The following is a 20,117-nucleotide window of genomic DNA, read 5'->3' on the forward strand; positions in this document are numbered from 1 at the left end:
ACTGTCACCCAGCTACCCTTTTCCTGCCTCCTAGGTGTGATGGCATCCTGGTAATTCCCGTCTATCACCACCCCCACCCCCCCGCCCCACCCTTCCGAATGATCCAGTGTTCATCAAACTTCAGCTCCAATTCCCTTACACAGTTTAAAAGGAGTTCCAGTTGGGGGTATATTTCTCACAGATGAAACCATAAGGGATATTGTTAGCTTCCCTGACTACCCACATTCTGCAAGAGGAGCATGTCCCTGCCCCGGCTGCCATTCCACTGTCTGTGAAATAGAAAAAAAACTCTGTCCTTACTTGTGCCTCCTTGCTGAATCTTCTTGTTCCTCGATAGGGTTGTTCTTGTCTCTGACTCTTGAATCAAAGCCTCAAAATCCCACTCTTTCACTGGTCGCTCCACTTAAACTCCCCTTCCTTTATTGGCTACAGCTAATTAGCCAATGGAGCAATTTAAACAAGCACATACTATTCCCGGTGCTTTTTAAATTATCCTCTTCTCACTCCAAGAACCACTTTCACACTTCTCGACGAGAAATACCAGGAATACCTTTCCTGTTGGCCTTGAAGGGTGGAGGGAGTTGGGGAATTGTATTGCCTGAAGTGGTTAAGCATTGAAGCTAGACTCGAAAGGCCAACATGGCCTGTTTGCGCTCCGTAAATGGTGATATGGTTATATGACTGAGACTTTGGCATAAATCAATCCCTAACTTTGCACTGGAGGCGATTACCAGTCTTCAGTAAAGTGAGACACAAGTGGATACGGACGCTGGAATCAGGAGTAACAATAATCTGCTAGAGGGCCTCAGTGGGTCGAGCAACATCCGTGGGAGAAAAAGAATGGCTGATGTTTTGGGCCAGAAGCCTTCATCAAGACTGAAGTAAAGGTATCACATCCAATGGCTATGCTATTTTGAAAGATAACATTACATGACTAGAACAGCAATGTCTATGTTTATTGAATTTTGATTGAACTTCACTTTCCCACTCAATCTCTTTTTGTGTGAAAGTAATTTTGACCTCAGTTTTGAATGTCAATTATTGAGCATCTGCAGTGATGTGTGAGGAAAGTTCCAAAATTCACTACACTTTGAGTCAAAAAATTTCTGCCTCCATTTTCCTCCCCCCCCCCCCCCAATCCCCTTCATATCACTCGTCTATAGCCAAGCACTTTGCAGTTTGGTAAAACAATTATATATATGATAAAGTGTTTCTCAGAATGAGTAACACCAATAAATAACCAGAAAATCTGTAATAAAGCTTATAATTCTGTCTAATAAAATAGCTAAAATAAAAACATAGATTTTCTTGCCAAGGTTTTGACAGAAGCAGGCCTTTGAATGTGCTGTTGCACTCTGACTAACCTCTCTGGCAAGATGGCAATCATTTGCTTCACCACAACACAATCTACCTGAGCACATTCTACATGAACATGAGATGGGCCTAAATGGTACTTGACAAAACCCATCCCACTTTATGCTCATTGTTTCCACTATTGGCTAAGGAAAGTGTAGGAGCAAGAACTTACCTGATCACATTGTTTTTTTGCTCTTCATAGTACTTATGGGTGTCGGTTTATTCCAGGGTGCATGTGCTATTCGCAGAGGTTTCACACGGTTCAAGATTAGTTAGCCTGTGTTGATTGCAATGGTGGGATAGAGATGGTGGATGAGTAGGGCTCCGATATTTTCTATTGACCATTATCATTACAAGATTGTTAATATGGATTCATGGTCGTTAGACATTAGACGATACTATTACCAAGTTCAAAAACGTTGCCATGGATGTTACAAGTCTTTTTGTATTAATTAATAAACCATTTAAAACTCATCTGGAGTTCATCATGAATTCCTCGAACGTGTCAAAGAGCTCACTGAGTCTCAGAGCGGCTTTTTTATGGATAGTAGTCGCTACAGTAAGTTTTTAATATTCAACTCCAAATCACAAATATGTTTCAATCCAGGCCGTGTTTCTAGCTCATTTTGTATAACCTTGTCTACACCCAAAGTTGCCATTTCAAAGTGGGGCTTTTCACATGTTTTAGGTTAAGAAAGAGGAAGTTCCGTCATCACCTAAAGACAGCATAAGAAAAGAACAATAACAAGAAGATCATGAAAACATGATCAAGGAATTTACTTTTATCACCACTTCTCTTTTCCCAGAGTTCTTTTGTTATCACTCTTTGACAAGGTAACAGTGGATGAACTTATTCAAGTCTAACCATGTCTCAAAGTGCACAAAGTGCATAACAATGATTGAGAATTTTATGTTAATATCCAAGGTATTAGTTTGTGTCAAAATTCTTCTTAAAACTGCAAAGATTTACCATCATTATATAGGTGAAGGATGTCATATGGTTATTTTCAGTGATAGGGCCTACTTTTGGATATTTATTGCAAGACAGATATATCACAAATTTAATCTAGGCCGTTCCTAAGAATGCAAAAAAACCTGAAAAGGATTGTAATAAGATACAAGTTGAAGATTCCCTAAAGGTGACATCAAGTTCCAGCAAGTCTGTTTCAGCAAGGAATGTTGACAATTTTGGACAAGTTTAAGGTACAGATTACATTTGGAAGAAGGAAGAAAGCTGATAGCTAATGGAGATAGAAGCTTGTCTCCTGATGCCAATTGTTTGTGTACTATTTCAATGCCACAAAAGTAGGGGGACAAAATCGCTATCTGTCCATCTCTCCTTTTTCTTTTTCTATCATATTTTTAAACTAATCTGAGGGAACACTGGTGGCCTGGCCAAGGTTCTTCTTGATATTTCATTGTGTGAACTCTGGCAGCTAACATCCAGGGGTATTGAGTCTTCAGCTACAGTGAATCTAAGAGTTAGTGTAGACTTGTAGTTCGGTGCCAGTGTGAGTAATTCAATGGTTTGACGAACATCTAGAGGCCCTGATTGATGTTCTAAATAAATAGGGAATTTGGAAGCTAGTTTTAGTGAGCATGGAAATCATCAGATAGTTATACAGACTCCTCTGGGTCGTTATTGTCCATCGTAGTTGAAAGTTACATCCTTACCCAGTCTGGTCAACATGGGCTTCAGATCCAACTTGGATAATTAGGGATGGACAATTGCTGGCACTGCACTGATGACCACATCCAATGAATAACAAAAACACAGGTATTAGAAAGGAGATATGGGATTAAATTGGATAGATCTTTCAAGGGGCTGAACGACTCCTTCTTTGTTCCAAGCATCTATGACTATGATGTATCTTTTGGAGTAGGCCATTATTCTGCTACAACTGAATGTGAGCTTTGAAATATACTAAAAAATTTCAATAGTCTTTATAGAATGGCCCCATTTTCCATAATCAGTTTCATGACTACATTACCTTAAGTTTAAACCACAGCATTTATAAATGAAGGAAGATACAACTTTACCAAGGTCAGAGGGCTACATTAAGATTCAGATTCACTTTTATTGCCATTGTTTAGTTAAAAATAACAATGAAACACTCAGAAATCTCAACATACTGTTACAAAAGCTGCCTAACAATACAGTACTACATGATTAGTTACTAGAATTTAGACATGGTACAGTAAATTAGGTTGCAACAAAATATTAAAATGTCTGCCATTAAGATGGATAAGAACTCTTCCCCTAACTTCTGAGGCCACTGTGGATTACATACGTTGCCATCCCAAGTCAGGTTTAGCGGCTCCCCAGTGTTAGGGAGAGTTTACACTGCGCAGTCACAGTTCATGGAGCTACTCGAACTCCAGCATCACCCGCCATGAGGCCCAGAACAAAGCAACCTCCAGACCTCTATAGTCATCATAAAACCCATGTAAAGGGTCTATGAGTATTTCAATTTCGGTACGACTCCGCAGTTCCTGGTTGCACCCAGGCACCTTACTGGCTTTGCTGCACCACCTTCGGTTCTCGATACTTTGATATCAAGAACCCCAGCGATAGCCTGAAGTCTGGAAATCGCCAACCACCACAACACAAGCGGCTCAACCCCACCACAAAGCCGCAACAGAACCTCCATTTTCTACAGCGATCAAATCTTCATGAATCCGCATGAATCGGTTCCTGTTCAGTGCTCACCCCTGCATTGCGTGACTCAGTGCAACCCAAGTCCAGCTTCATTGAACTAAAAGGTGAATACTGCTCTAGCATCTATGTTTCATTTGCAGCTACTGTAGCTGAGAAAAGCCGCAGCAGACCTAGTCTGCGCCACCATCTTTACTATTCATTATTCTCCTATTCTCTTGATTTCATCATTCTTCAAGATGTTTTCTTATTACATGTAATTTTAGAATCCATTTTTGCTAATCTGTTTTGTACCTGAAGATGATATTACTTTAAAGCAAATCAGATGCAACAACAATTAATGGTAAAAATGACTTGTGTTGTTCATAGATTTGTAATATTACAATAAAGTACATAAATTATGGGCAAAATTTGAAAAGCTGATGAAAATATCCACAGTGTTTCCCCAAACATTGGCTTCAACATAGAATAAACTGACCTGCTGATTTCTATCCACTTCCAATGAATATTCAGGGTGTTTACACTATTCTAGCCCACCTCACCGACAAAAGACAAAGGAGGAAAAACCCAACACCCAACCCCAACCAACCAATTTTCCCTTGCAACCGCTGCAACCATGTCTGCCTGTCCCGCATCGGACTTGTCAGCCACAAACGAGCCTGCAGCTGACGTGGACATTACCCCTCCATAAATCTTCGTCCGCGAAGCCAAGCCAAAGAAGAAAGAAGAGGTACAAGGACTGCCTAAAGAAATCTCTTGGTGCCTGCCACATTGACCACCGCCAGTGGGCTGATATCACCTCCAACCGTGCATCTTGGCGCCTCACAGTTTGGCGGGCAGCAACCTCCTTTGAAGAAGACCGCAGAGCCCACCTCACTGTCAAAAGACAAAAGAGGAAAAACCCAACACCCAACCCCAACCAACCAATTTTCCCATGCAACCATGTCTGCCTGTCCCGCATCGGACTTGTCAGCCAAACGAGTCTGCAGCTGACGTGGACATTACCCCTCCACAAATCTTCGTCCGCGAAGCCAAGCCAAAGAAAAAGAAAAGAAGAAAGGGGTAGAATTGCCCACAATACACTACTGACCTGCTTCCTTTCGTCTCCTTGTGCTCTTTGGCTCCATCCACAGTCTACCTGCTGAATCCCAAAGGGGCTCATTTAAATATATTATAAATGGCAGTGGTACTGCTGTTCAAAATTTCCTACTGTTATACTTGCACATTGAAACTTTTGCATGAGCCCTTTAAAGACTGGCAAAAGTGAGGGGTGTTTGAGCAAGAAGACTCTGAAGCTGGGAATTTTTTTAAATTCTGCAATTCTGCTTAAAGACATCAGGAGCTGCTTCTCAGGACCTCTCATGGAATGATCAGGCACTCATTCTCCCAAAGGGCAGAATGTCAGCACCATCCTGACCGTTTCTATGTTCTAGGTGTTTGTTGTCAGGCAGATTTGTTTCTAACCTCCCCTTAGTTGCCACCACAACTGGATTTCCTCGCAGATGAATGCCGATTGCTCACCACTGGTTACTTGTCTTTGTGACATCTTACAAAGTCACCACTCACAACGTGGAAGAGCCTTTCCTGATATTCCTTCAAATGTAGCCAATCCACCAAAAAGAGGTGCCGCATCAAAAAGGCAACCAACACACTGGAACATAACATTTTTCAAAAGGTTTGCTTCCTGAAAAAAGATGGACAACTTCAAGATGAACACAGAGATAATTTCAGATTTGATGTATCATGTAGGAAGTTGGAGAAACATTAAATCAACTTTTATTGAATTTAGCATGTTTAATCACATAATGATGCTGACATGTTGCATCAGTTTAATTGACCTAAAAACGTTCTGCTGGTGATTTTCATTTGTACTCAGCATTTGATGCCTCTCTTGTCAGTGTCCAACAATAGTCGGATAGCATTGATGGATTCCAGTTGACCTGATGCCACTTTCCCAAGGTCGCAATGTCCATGTTCGTCACTGACTTCACCAAGATCAACAGGGAAGACGTCCAAGTGCAAATGCAGAAATGACATGTTGCACTTCATGGTGTTGTATGCTTGAAGAAGACAAAATATGACAGGAAATCACTAAATTAGGTTATATCTAAATAAACAATACGAGATAGGAAAATTTTAAGTTGTTTTTCATGATCAGCATCTCAAAATCCATAAAATACACCCAAAATGTGTTCAGGAAGCAAAATCTTCTTTATGATGTCCAGTGACATCATAAAGGACCCCCCATCACCCTGCTCACAATCTCTTCTCACTCCCTCTCTGGGTAGAAGGTGCAAAAGCCTCAAGACCAGCACATCTAAGTTCAAGAATAGTTATTTTCCAATGGCAATCAGGCTCGTGTACCTCCCCTTACTATCCCAATATTGCTACTCTAGTACCACAGAAAGTCCTTTCCACACGATTGAAAGATTACTATTTTTCTTGCTTTATCCTAAGTATGAATATTTATTATCAATCTTTTGTATTTATTACCTCTTTCTCTATGGTAATTTCTATAATGCTGTTTTTATTTTGCTAAATACACACATAAAATTACGAAGGGCATAGATAAGGTAGATGTAGGCAAGTTGTTTCATTTGGTGGGTGAGATAGAATTATGGGATTCAGGGTAGTAGATTTAGGACAGAGATGAGGAGAAACTGCTTTTCCAAGAGGGCAGTGAATCCATGGAATTCACTTCCCATTGAAGCAGTGGAGGCTACCTTGGTAAAGTAACATGGTTGGCGAAGCGGTTAGCGCAATGCTTTTACAGCGCCAGCAATTGGGACTGAGGTTCGTATCCCACGCTGTCTGTAAAGAGTTTGTACTTCTCCCGTGTTTGCATGGGTTTTCCCCAGGGGCTTCGGTTACCTCCCCCGTTCAAAACATACCGGGGGGTGGAGGTTATTGGGTGTAAATTGGATGGCACAGACTCATGGGCTGAAATGGCCTGTTACTATGCTGTATGTCTAAGTATATATATATATATATATATATATATATATATAGATAGATATATTTAAGACAAATATGGATAGATTAGATAGTGAGGGAATTAAGAGATATGGGGAAAAGGCAGGTAGGTGGAGGTGAGCCTATCATCAGATCTGCCATGATCTCATTGAATAGCGGAGCAGGCTCGATGGTCTACTCCTGCTCCTATATCTTATGTTCTTATGTTTTGCTTTAGCAGGTAAGAATTTCAATGCATATATACATTGTACTTATGTGTATGACAAAAAATTCATTGTGATTACCAAATAAGTGTCTGAGGCTTGATGGTTCGGACTGTCCAGTTTCTTTACACATCTGCAGAGAATGATCTCAGAGATTGACCTTGGTGAGTTTGCACCTTGACACAAAGTTGCTTGTGCATCTGTCATTCCTGGCACCTATCCATCATTTAGGGTCCCACAACTCTGAAGCCAGAACCTTTGACTTCGTTCCCTGTTGAGAGCATAACTGGTCCCCAGTTTCCTTGTGCTTTGCATGTCCTCCTGTTAACCATGTGTATGGGCCCAAGGTGACAGTATCTGAGGAAGAAGGCGGCAGCCAATCCAAGGACTATTGGAGGTGGGACAAGGCTCTTGAGCATGTAGTTGAGGAACATTGGCATCATGACTGCACTCATCGCCAGATTGCCTTGTGTGAATACTTCATACCAGCCCCTAACCTTTATCCCATTGGGTTAGGAGCCCCAGGAATCATCAACCCCTTTGATTGCATGACTCCATTTCAGAAAATGCCATTTGCAGCCACCATCAAATGAAAGAGCTGCAGATTGGTGGCAATATTTAACATGTGCTGCTGAACCTTCATGTTGAATTCCCAGAAAAGGGAGGAATATTCTAATTAGTATTAACGTTTTGTTGCTGAATGATAACTTACTTAAATTTAGACATACAACACGGTAACAGGCCCTTCCGGCTTACAAGCCTGTGTCACCTAAATACCCCAATTAACCTACAACTCCCATATGTTTTTGTAGGGTGTGAGGAAACCAGAGTGCTCAGAGAAAACTCAAGCAGACACACGGAGCACCTACAAACTCCTTACAGACAGCACTGGATTTGAACCCAGGCCGCTGGCACTGTATTAACATTGCGCACTGCTACACTAACCATGCCACTCATTTGCACTTAGCGTACATTTTTTAGCTATCTTACAGGGAGTAGAATATATTTTTCTATTTTGCTCAACACTCGAGAGAAAGATATGGTGCAGGGTCATAGGGAAAGGACAGGAAAGGGGATATCTGTGCTCAGGGACCACCAGTATTGAATATCATTTTGCAATAGTTTTGTTGAACTGGGAAGGAAGAGATTACGAAATAACTGGAGAGAAAATAATTTCTGAAAAAAGCCACCTTTGTGATCATTGGTGGGAAAAAGAATTGAAAGAATATATTTAACAAAGAAAATGCCAGAGATAAATGAAAACTTGGCTTGTTCCTCTGAATGCCATTTTAAATGGGTACATAACTTTTCTAAAAAGTGAATTAGTCTGAGTCAGAGGGATTTCAGATGAATGTGTGTAGCAACATTACCAACAGCTATAGCCTCAGTTTGGTAGCAATATAACTTAGCATACATGAGGACGTCCATCTCTGCCTGTTAAAATAAAAATTAATTTATAGCTGCTTATTAATTGATATATTATTCTTTTCAGCATCTGAAAATGTGTTTAGATACTTTGCAGGATTTAAAAAAGACATCCTTATTTCCTCATTGGTAATAGACAGGGAATTCCCACACAGACTTCCAGATGTTCCCACTGAAGAATCCAAATAGTTGAATAGGAATGCACAATATCACTATATATGTAATTCTTTGGGGATTCAAAATGGAAGGAATGGTAATTATTAGGAACTTCATAGAGTTTGATAAATGTATAGGCACAAATGATTAGACTTTGGTTTCTATACATTAATGTCAATGATGAATACAGCTGACTTCAGGAGCTGAATGATAAGTTGGTTTGATAACTAACGGCTTGACAATTAAATCAATGAAAACCACAAATCAGCTGTTGTGCTAGAGTGTTTAATGTACAAGGCACTTTTTTTTGAACTGCAATGAGTTATAGCTTATATCCTCCAGACCAACTGTAACCACATCAGACTGTGACAGATCCGTTAGCAAATCCACCCACAGAAAGATGCTTAGCTCTGCCCAGCTGCATTTTGAGACAAAGGTCTTTTTAACTTGTACAGATTATGTTCAGACTGGGCAGCACGAGTATGAAAGCCAGCCACTGTAAAAACTAGAAGGAAACACAATCACCGAACCGCAAAAGGAAAAGTCTCTGAGCACACTCAGAATAAACAGATCTGATATAACATGAACAAATCTGCTGGCATTTAGCATGTAAATTTCAGAACAAGCTAACTTAAGCAGTGCATTCCTTATGGTCCCGTAGGATGTGACATGATTTGAAACCCACTGCAGTTGAAATTCATTCAATTTTTTTTGGATTAAGTACAGCTTACAATACAAAAACAGTTTGTAGGCAAACTCATTCTCATTGAGATTTAACCTTTGAATTTCTGTTCTTTGGTCCAGAAATCTTCACAACACTAAATTATCCTGACCAGGTAGAGAGAGCAAAAACATTTAAAAGCAGTGCTCATAAAAGGAGGTGTCCATGTGCCTTTCTTCCTAATATGAAATCAAAGCAATTTTTTATGGAAGTGGCATCTTAATGAGAAGCCAAAGTCCCAAGTTCTCTTGAAGAGAGTAAGAAGCAATCATTGGATTATGTTAGCTAAACTCTCTCTGGTTTGATACTACTTTCAAACGCTTGTGTGCATTTTTTAATATAATTTACATGACAATCTACACTTTTCCCTCTTAAGATGGGGCTTGAGCTGAGCAATAAATCTTGCACTTTTGTCAATTTATGCACTTACAAATTTGATGTAATCTGATAATATGACACTTGGGAAAACACATGGAAAACTAGCGTCTTTGCTACATTTTGATAGGAGTTTTATGCTTGATTTTTATGCTTGAGTATAGAGCTTTTTTTTTAACCAAGCCATCACCGAAGAAGTGAAGTAAACCAAGAGAAGCTGGAGAATCAGGCTACATCCATGGAGTGAAATGGTCAATCAGCATTTCAGGTCAGGTCCATTTCATCGAGCCTGTGAATGCTGCCTGGTCCACTGAATCCCCCATTTTTCATTGTTCCTCCATCTGTAGTTCTCGAATTTCCCCAAGAAATAAAGCACACTATAATGTTAGACCTCCACCGCCTAAAATGACAGAAGGAGAAGAAGACGAAATGAACTGACCCAGTATGTAAAAGTAGAAGACACAAATTTCTTGTTTATTTTCATTGTGTGATGACATTGTTTAATGAGTTTAATGTTGAGTGGGTGGGGGGGGGGTGAAGGAGGGAGGGAAGGGAGGTGGGAAAAAGGGGAGAAAATGACACTGTGTATATTCAAGAGGGAAATGTTTGTGTGTATTTTGGTTAGTATGGTTCATAGTGTGAAAAATAAAAAAAATTAAAAAATAATAAAGTTGGCATCACCCTAATAGATTACAATTGCAAGAAATGAGTTCGATCCAAGAGTTACAGGGAGAAATCACATCCCATTTCCTTTTGTTGAAATGATCCCACAATATAATACCTCTTGCTCAAAATTGCATAACATGTTGAATACTTTCATGTAGACAAATGTTTGTTTGGAAAAACAGGATTTCCCATGTTGATAAAAATCTCAATGTGAAAACAGTGTAAATACGAATTGTAGTTTTCCATGGAAATAGTCATTGAACCGCACCCTTGATTGGATCAAACATAATCAAAAGGTTTATCAAGAAGAATTTTGAAAGCCTTTTTAAAAATTATTGTACAAGCAGATTTATCAAAGCTACCATATCACATTTCATAATCCACCCGCAAAATACTGTAACTATGGGGCTTTATGATGGTTATCGTACACTGACTGCTGGAGATCAACTTTCAAACAATTCAAGATGGTTTCATTTTTGTAGAGAATCAATTATCTATTGTCCTTCTGCACTAATAGTTGACAGCATATCATGTTACCTTCCTGTTACTGGGGAATAAATTATTCTCTGCTGTTAAAACTGCATCTTATTTCTGACATTTCAAGTGCTTATTCCAGCTTTAAAAGCAGTGGATCAGCATAATAATTTTGGATAAAAATTTTTGTCTCCACTCACATACCAAGATTCGAAGTCCCAGAATTGGGGATGGAAGTGGAAGTAAAAACACAATGCTGGAGAAACTCAAACAGTATACTTTATGTAGCAAAGATAAAGATACATAACCAACATTTCCAGCTTGAGCCCTTCTGCTGGCTCTCGAGGGAATTATTTTTTTGTTTAATCCCCATCTAAATAAGTCAGATATTAGAATGCCCAAATGTAAATTCTAAACTATCTAATACCCCCTTACTGAAATTTACGAGCATTGCTCACATGCTACATTGCTCCGCAGTTTGTGTCAAAATAAATTGGTTTAAAAATTTTGCATACTGTATGCCTTGATTTGCCTTTGCCCTCATGATATATTGTGTTGTATTTGTCAATCCATGCTTGATTGTATTATGATGTTCAGTCTGTATCCATTGCTGTGTACTTCCCAAACTGCTTACACAGTGGGCAATATTTGCCGATCTATGTGTGTGTTGTATTACATTTCCAGGAATGCCTATTCATTTTGTTGCCATCCTGAGTCTACATATGAACAGTTACTTCCTGATCTGTGACCTATGTGACTTGCATGCATCCACACATACGACCGAAAATTTAAAAAAACTAAAGAAAAAATAAAAATTTACACAGATTATGTTCTATTTCACAAACTTATAACAAGGATACAGGGCATATAAGAAGCAAAATGAGCGTACTTTCCTTGGTAGTCAGGCAGGATCCATAGGCAGGGCACAGCCATCTTGATTCCTGTGCACATGTAGAATCAAGATGTCCGCACCCAGCCTACAGACCCCAGGACTCCGACTAACGAGGTAAGTGATACGCACTATCAATTACTCCAAAGGCTGAGTGAGGAATGATAGGCTTTAACACACATTTGATTTCAGCTGGCCCAACGCCATGTGCTCGAATCAATGGAAGGGGATACGGAGGTCGACCTTTACGGCCAGGTCACAGGGGGAGGGGTTACAGGGGATTGTGTCATCAGTGGGCGGATCATGTACACAGAACAAGTCCTAAAGGTTCAGCCGGTCAGGTGGCTTCTCTGCCTCTGTGACCTCTGCAGCTCCACCGGGGGTGTACTGGTCGATTCCGTTGCTAATTGGGTGTCTTGAGGCGGGGGTGGGGGTGGGGAAAGGTTGTTGCCATAAGGTGTGGGGTTTGGTTGTCTGTGGGGGTAGTCAGGATGGGCAAGGGTCCCGGGCATGTGGTGTGGGCGCCTAGGGTGGGGTAGGGGAAATCGTTAGCCTGCACCGTCCCTGTAGGCGACGATGTGTGTGCATGTGGTGGTTGGGGGTAGGTGGGTGTCTCTGGGATGAGCCAAGTCCCGAACAGGGTCTGTGACCTCATGGCCATCGGGGTACTGCACGTAAGCGTATTGTGGGTTAGTATGCAGGAGCTGCATCTCTTCCACCAATGTGCCGGTCTTATAGCCCATCACGTGATTCCTCAGCAGGACGGGTCCCGGAGGTGAGAGCCAGGGCGACAGAATGGTTCTGGTTGCTGACCTCCTGGGGAAGGAAAACATGTGTTCATGAGGGGTCATATTTGTAGCAGTGCATAGGAGGGATCAGATAGTGTGGAGTGCCTCTGGAAGGACTTCCTGCCAGTAAGACCCCACTAGGCCTTTTGACAAGGGTGAGGAGGACCTCCTTCCAAACTCTGGCATTTTCTCACTCCACCTGGCCATTCCCCCGGGGTTATAGCTCCTAGTCCTACTAGTGGCTTTGCCTCTAGTCAACAGGTACTGCCGCAGGTCATCACTCATGAAAGAGGACCTCTGATCATAATGGATATAATTGGGGTACTCAAACAGGGTGAACATGCTGCGGAATGCCCTGATAACTATGGCAAAGGTCATGTCAGGACAAGGGATGGCAAAAGGGAATCTGGAGAACTTGTCTATGACGTTAAGGAAATAGACATTCCTATTGGTCGAGGACAGGAGTCCCTTGAAATCGACACTCAGTCGTTTGAAGGGGCGCATAGCCTTGATGAGATGTGCCTTGTCGGGCCTGAAGAACTGCGGTTTACGTTCCACGCAGACCCGACAGTGTTTGGTCAGAGACCTGACATCCTCAATGGAGTACGGGAGGTTCCGAGCTTTTATGAAGTGGAAAAGTCTCATGACCCCAGGGTTGCAGAGGTCATCATGGAGGGACTAGAGGCGGTCGAGATGTGTGCTGGCATACGTCCCATGGGATAGAGCATCTGGGGAGTTATTGAGTTTTCCCGGCCAGTACAGGATATCGTAGATATAGGTGGAGAGCTCAATTGTCCATGTCAGGATTTTATCGTTCTTAATTTTACCCCGCAGTTTTGTGTTGAACATGAAAGTGACAGCTCTTTGGTCTGTCAGCAGGGTAAATCTTTTCCCCGCAAGGTAGTGAAGCCAGTGGTACTTGGCCTCAACGATCAACTGTGCCTCCGTCTCGACTGAGGAGGCCATGTTTCAGGGCCGAGAAGGGTGCGGGAAAAAAAAGCTACTGGCCTGCCAGCCTGGTTGAGAGTGGTGGCCAGAGTGAAGTTGGAGGCATCGCTCTCCACTTGGAATGGGATGGATTTGTCCATGGCATGCATCGTGGCTTTAGCGATGTTTCCTTTGATTTGATAGAATGCCGCCTGGGCTTCTGCCGATAAGGGGAAGCTTGTGGGCCTAACTAAGGGGTAGGCCTTATTGGCATAATTGGGCACTCATTGGGCACAGTAAGAAAAAACCCCAAGCTCTGTTTCAGCGCTTTGAGGTTGTGTGGTATTGGGAGCTCCATAAGGGGATGCATGCGGTCGGGGTTGGGGGCAATGACACCATGTGCCACGACACATCAAGGAAGGCCAGGCAAGTGGTACAAAACACACACTTCTCCTTGATTTAAGGGACTTGGCTGTGCGGAGAAATTTCGCCAGGTTTGCTTCATGGTCCTGCTGATCATGGCCGCAGATGGTAACATTGTCAAAGTAGGGGAACATTGCTGTCAGTTTATGCCTGTCCACCATCCGATCCATCTCCCTTTGGAACACTGAAACCCCATCGGTGACTCCGTAGGGCACCCTGAGGAAGTGATAAATTCTGCCATCTGTTTCGAAGGCAGCGTATTTCCGGTCCTCTGGGTGAAGGGGGAGTTTGTGGTATGCCAATTTCAGGTCAATCGTGGAGTACACTTTGTATGGGGCTATTTTATTAACCATATCAGTTATCTGGGGAAGGGGTAAGCATCTAGATGGGTGAAACAGTTGACCATCTGTCTGAAATCGATCACCATACTGGGTTTGCTTCTGCCCTTGACCACCACGTCTTGGGCTCAACACAGGCTCAAACTGGGAGCTATTATCCCCTCGCCAGGAGTCGCTGCACCTCGGACTTTATAAATGCCCTGTCTTAGGTGCTATAGAGCCTGCTTTTCATCATGATGGGACTGCAGTCCATTGTAAAATAATGACAAAGGGTGGAGAGGCCACAGGCGGGGGCCGGCTGCCGGGGGGAATGGGTTGTGAGTCAGGGGTTGTGTACCATTATGGGTGGTTGTGGTCCTCCAAATGTCATAATCACAGTCCTAAACTGGCTCTGGAAAGCCCAGGAGTATCGATGCACAGAGCTGTGGCCTCACAAGCAAATGAAAGTTATTGTAACATTCGCCCCCCCACCATTAATGATGCTACACGGTACCCCCAGATCTCAGTGAATTGGTCCTTTGCGGCCATAGAGATGGTGCCGCTCGTGGGTCTGACAGAGCGAGAGAGAGAATTTCTGGGCAATGTCTGGGTGGATAAAGCTCTCTGTGTTCCCACTGTAAAACAGGGAGTTCATTCTTTTCCCATTTATCTTGATCTCCATCATTGACTGGGCGATCGGATGAGGGCTGCCCTGGTTTAGACTCACAGAGGCCAGGATGGGGGTCATCATTGTTGCTGTTGGAAGGGAGGCTCAATCGGTAAGATAGCAGCCTCCATGTTGACCATGCTGTCGCATCAGTGGAAGGAAGAGGAAGTGGCATAATCCAGGTGATGGAAGGCAGAGGTGACATCATCCAGGAGGGTGGAGGAAAGACTAGGTAAGATGGCAACTCCCGTGTAGCGCACGTCATCAAGCCATTTGGAGCCAGACGTGATGTCAGTGCCGCACTGCTCGCTCAGGAGGGTTTGGACTTAGACACACTAGTAATGTCCTTTCTTCCCGCACCCCAAACAGATCTCCTCCTTAGCCGGGCAGAGTCATCAGGGCCACAGAAGTGGCACCTCAAGTTTCCGTTCGTGGCAGCGGCGGGGTCATGGCTTGCTATTTTGGAGGCAGTCTGTGATGCTGGGTCCCAACATGGCAGTGTCTGTGGTCTGCACGTGGAGGCCCCGTTCTTATCAGCGATCCCATTGCTGTTATGTTGGGACGAGTCAAAGGTCCTGGCAAGCTGGAAGGCTCTCTTCAGGGGTAGCTTGTCCTCCTCGAGCAATCACGGACGAATGTAGTTAGACCTCATTCCAGCCACTCCGGCATCTTGGTCGAGCTCCTCCACACCCTGGGTTGTGGGCACAGGGGCTGTCGCAGTGCCCCAGCAGTCTCTCCCCAGGTCGTACAGTGCTTGGAGAAACTCAACCATAGACTCACCAGGTTGCTGTCTCCTCGAGGCCAGTTGATATCGTGAGTACACTTGTTCACCCGGGATCGGTAGAGATTGTGGAGTTCAGCCATGGCCTCTGGGTAGGTTGTGCAGTTCTGGATCGCCAGACACGTTCGGTGGCCCACTCTAGCTTGCAGGACCTTGAGTTTCTTCTCACCAGGCCCACTGCGAAGTTTGTGAAGCAGGTGATCTACTACTCGTAGTATTCAGCAGCTCAGGATGTCTATGGATCGATTATGAGTCTGTCAGGTCTTAGCAGCTTGTCCATCCCATGTGTAAAATTAATGTGTATTAAATTGATACACACTATCAATGACTCCAAAGGCTGAGTGAGGAACAATAGGCTTTAATATACACTAGAATTCAGCTGTCCCGATTCGATGTACTCGAATGAATGGAAGGAGGTAGGGAGGTTGACCTTTATTGCCAGGTCATGGGGGAGGGGCAGGCCAACCTCTTATACACAAAACAGCATAGAACAGTATATACATATCACCACAGTAAGCATGGATCAGAATGTGGAAAGATTCATCAAAGTTGAATAACAAATTCAGGAAGCTTTAAGTTGTTATTGTTAAATCTACAATGAAAAAAGATTTGTTTAAGAAGTTTGCTTTAAGACTTCAGTACTCCACAGACACTGGCAAAATTCTGATTTGTGTCCATTTTGAGATATGACCGATCCTTTGGTCCCAATTACAGTTGTAAGTCGGGGAGTACTTGTAATGCCAAAAGATTTTGTTTTGTTTGTGTGATTTTTCATGCCATTAATGGGAAGCCAGTGATTGATAATGTTGTTTTAAATTAATAACTGAGATATTGTTGAAATCAAGGGGCTTCATGGATTAGTAGAAATTCTTCTATGTCGGACAAGAGTGAGATAGAGCAGCTGGTAGAGTGGTGTCACAACAATAACATTGCACTCATCTTTTGCAAAACTAAGGAACTGGTTGTGGACTTCAGGAAGGGGAAACCAAGAGAACACATTGAGGGGTCAGCAGTGGAGAGGGTAAAGAACTTCAAATTCATGGATTCTCCCAAGATCTATCCTGAATCTATCAGGTTGATGCAATCATGAGGAAGGCTCATCAGGGGATATACTTAGTGAGGAGTTTGAGGAGATATGATATTTCACCAAAGACTCTTGCAAATTTCTACAGGTGTACCATGGAGAGCTTTCTGACTGGTTGCATCATTGTCGGGTATGGAGGTGCCAATGCACAGGACAGGAATAGGCTACAGAGAGTTGTGAACTTGCCCAGAGCCTCAAGGGCATTAGTTTTCACTCCATTAAGGACATCTATAAGAGCAGGTGCCTCAAGAAAGCAGCCTCCTTCATCAAGGTCCGTCATCACCCAGGCCATGCCCTCTTCTCACTGCAACCATTGGGAAGGAGGTACAGGAGCCTGAAAATGATTACCCAACAGTACAATATCAGCTTCTTCCCATCCACCAACAGATTTCTGAATAGACCAAAGAACCACAGACATTCCCTCACTTTTTTCTCTTCTTTTTGCTCTAATTTATTTATTTTTAAATAGCGTACTTACGGAAATGTAATTTATAGCAATGTTTGCACATGTAATGCACAATACTGCTGCCACAAAACAACAGATTTCATGATAAATGTTCATGACAATAAACCTCATTCTGATTCTGATTGTAATGACTACCTAACATTTTAAATTTTTATTTAAATTTTAAAATTTAAATTAAACTTTGTAATTTAAAAAAATTTTTTTAGATGGTAACAGGCCATTTCGGCACATGAGTTCAAGCTGCCCAATTAACCTACACCCCTGGTATGTTTGGAACAGTGAGAGGAAACCGGAGCATCCAGGAAAAACCCACACAAACACAGGGAGAACATATAGACAGCTTGGCATTTGAACCCAGGTCCTGATTACTGGCACTTTAAGGCATTGTACTAACCACTATGTCAGTGGTTTCCAACCTTTTTCCTTCCACTCACATACCACTTTAATAATCCTTATGCCATCGGTGCTCTGTAATTAGTAAGGGATTGTTTAAGGTGGGATGAGAGGGGGAAGGGAAGGTTAAGAATCACTGTTCTAGACCCAATTGTAACTGAAATATTTTGCTTAAGAATAATTGTCATTGGCCCATTTCCTTTGGAGTTATGAAACCGTGCACATAACGAGTCAATTAGGTACAATTAAAACGGTGGTTTTCAACCTTTTTCTTTCCACCCACATCCCACCTTAAGCAATCCCTTACTAATCACAGAACACCTATGGCATAGAGAATACTTAAAATGGTATGTGAGTGAAAAGAAAAAGGTTGGGAACCACTGCACTATGTCAACTGAGTGCCCTAATCAATGAAAAATTTTTATTGGGTTAGAAGCACCTAATTTCTATCATGACCTAAATGTTTTAAAATTGAAGTAGATTGACCCACAGGATAGATCAAGTGTGAAGTAAAACTCCATTCGTGGCAGCACTATGCTCCCTAATCTCAAGAGGTTGAATAATGAAGGGCAAATAATTCATATTTTCAACAACATTAAAGGGATACAACATTTAAAATAGATTTTTTAAATATATTAGATATAATTCATTGAAATTTTAGCTACTTATTTGTAAAACTGCACATGAATTTGAATATAACTCTCTATTTCCATTATTATACATCAACTAGAGATGGAACGGGCTGGCTGGAGATGGGAACACCAAATGGCATGGCTCACCTTACCTCAAGCTCTGCAACAGCAAGCCGACCTTATGACAGGAGTGGCATCAACTGCAGGGAATCCATCGTCTAGACGGCGCTGTAGTTTTAGCCAAAGTAAACCCCAAGGAGATGAAGAGTTCCTGTGAGAGGAAACAAGGAACTTTATTAGAATAAGTCAGGTTTTAACAAGCTACCATTGATGAAAGCAAGGAATTTTTCCAACCGTACGATGGGTTTAATGGGTGGGAACAAAGATACCACTCTGCATTTTTCAAGTTTGTTATTAGTAAAAACACACAATTCTGGAGAAACTCAGCAGGTCAAACAGTGTCCTTTGTATAGCAAAGGTAAAAATACATAACCGACGTTTCGGGCTTGAGCCCATCATCAAGGTTTTAACTTTACTTTTACTTCAAGTTTGTAATTATCTGAGTGTGGTTATACAACCAGGCGAAATGGTGCTTTTCCTGACCACGGTGCATAATAATAATTTTTAAAAATTAAATGTAGACATTCAGCATGGTAACAGGCACTTCCATTTCATGAGCTCATTCTCCACATACATTTTGAAGGGTGCGAGGAAACTGGAGCATCCAGAGGAAGCCCAAGTAAACACAGGGAGAACGTACAAACTCCTTATAGACTGCACTGGATTACAACATTATTACGCTGTGCTAACTGCTACATTAACCATCCCACAATAAAATCCATAAAAATATAATATAAAAGTATGTATTATATATAAAAATAATATAAATTAAATATGCATAAACATTTCAGAATAATTTACTCATTTGATTTATCAGGAACCTAAGGTTACAGGATGTCATTCATCAATTCTCAGAGTCTGCAGAAAGAAACTATTTCCAAGCCCAGCTGTCCTAATTTTGATGCTCCTTTCTCCCCTTCCAGATGGTAGTAGGCCAAAGTTCCTGTGTACTGTACAGTAGCTCTGAACTTGATTCTTTTCGATAATTTTTATTTCAATTGTTAAAGACTCTTTGATTCATCTGCAAAGTTTATATCAAATTGGCATTTTATTAATAGCTTCCACTATTTTTAAAATGTATTTCCTTATGGAGTAACATGCACTTAGTGTGCCATTGGGAGAGCATGAGGAAAAAATCTCATGGACCTCCCAGTAAATGCCGCTGTGAGTTAGTAAATGGGGCAGGCATCATTATTAGTTAGATGAAAAACAATAGGAATTATTGCATTTGAGTGTAAATATCTGCAGAAGGGTTAATCCACTCTGCAAATATTCCAATGTTGTTTTATTTAGCCTGACCACGCTGAAAATCCTAAAGAGATTATTTTATGAATGAGGAAAAGTTAAATACAGGTATTTGAGACAAATGTAGATGCTGGCATCTGGAGCAAAAGAACCACATGAAGAACAGTTCAAGCAGCAATTGTGGAAGTAAAGGGATGTTGTTACAAAAGAAAGGAGTACCTTAAAATGGTTCAATTTAGTCAAATGTTGTAAATTGTAAGGCAGGGTGAAAATTATCATGGATATTTGTGTGTGCTGTATTCCTGTGGGCAAAGAGGGAAATTATTTATAGATGCATAAAGGGGGCTATATATCCTGATGTCACAGCAAACTGTTGTAAA

General features: G+C 41.8%; 2 long non-coding RNA genes across 3 annotated transcripts in view; one reads left to right on the top strand and one right to left on the bottom strand.

The window, feature by feature from the left end:
* Window positions 1-20,117, bottom strand: part of LOC138763325 (uncharacterized) — a 79,083-nt gene that overhangs the window by 16,505 nt on the left and 42,461 nt on the right. The window contains exons 2-4 of one of the 2 annotated variants that reach the window (XR_011357492.1): window positions 18,525-18,643; window positions 5,103-6,072; window positions 1,535-1,633 (exon numbers count right to left, since the gene is read on the bottom strand). This is a non-coding gene — a long non-coding RNA (uncharacterized lncRNA). Of the gene's footprint in view, window positions 1-1,534; window positions 1,634-5,102; window positions 6,073-18,524; window positions 18,644-20,117 lie in introns of those variants that run through there. The other variant, XR_011357491.1, reaches the window with a different exon arrangement.
* LOC138763326 (uncharacterized) lies at window positions 6,299-18,622 on the top strand. Its single transcript, XR_011357493.1, has 2 exons — window positions 6,299-6,468; window positions 18,471-18,622. It is a non-coding gene; the product is annotated as an uncharacterized lncRNA (long non-coding RNA).

Source organism: Narcine bancroftii, chromosome 5 (assembly GCF_036971445.1).
Source record: "Narcine bancroftii isolate sNarBan1 chromosome 5, sNarBan1.hap1, whole genome shotgun sequence".
NCBI classification, from domain to species: Eukaryota; Metazoa; Chordata; class Chondrichthyes; order Torpediniformes; family Narcinidae; genus Narcine; species Narcine bancroftii.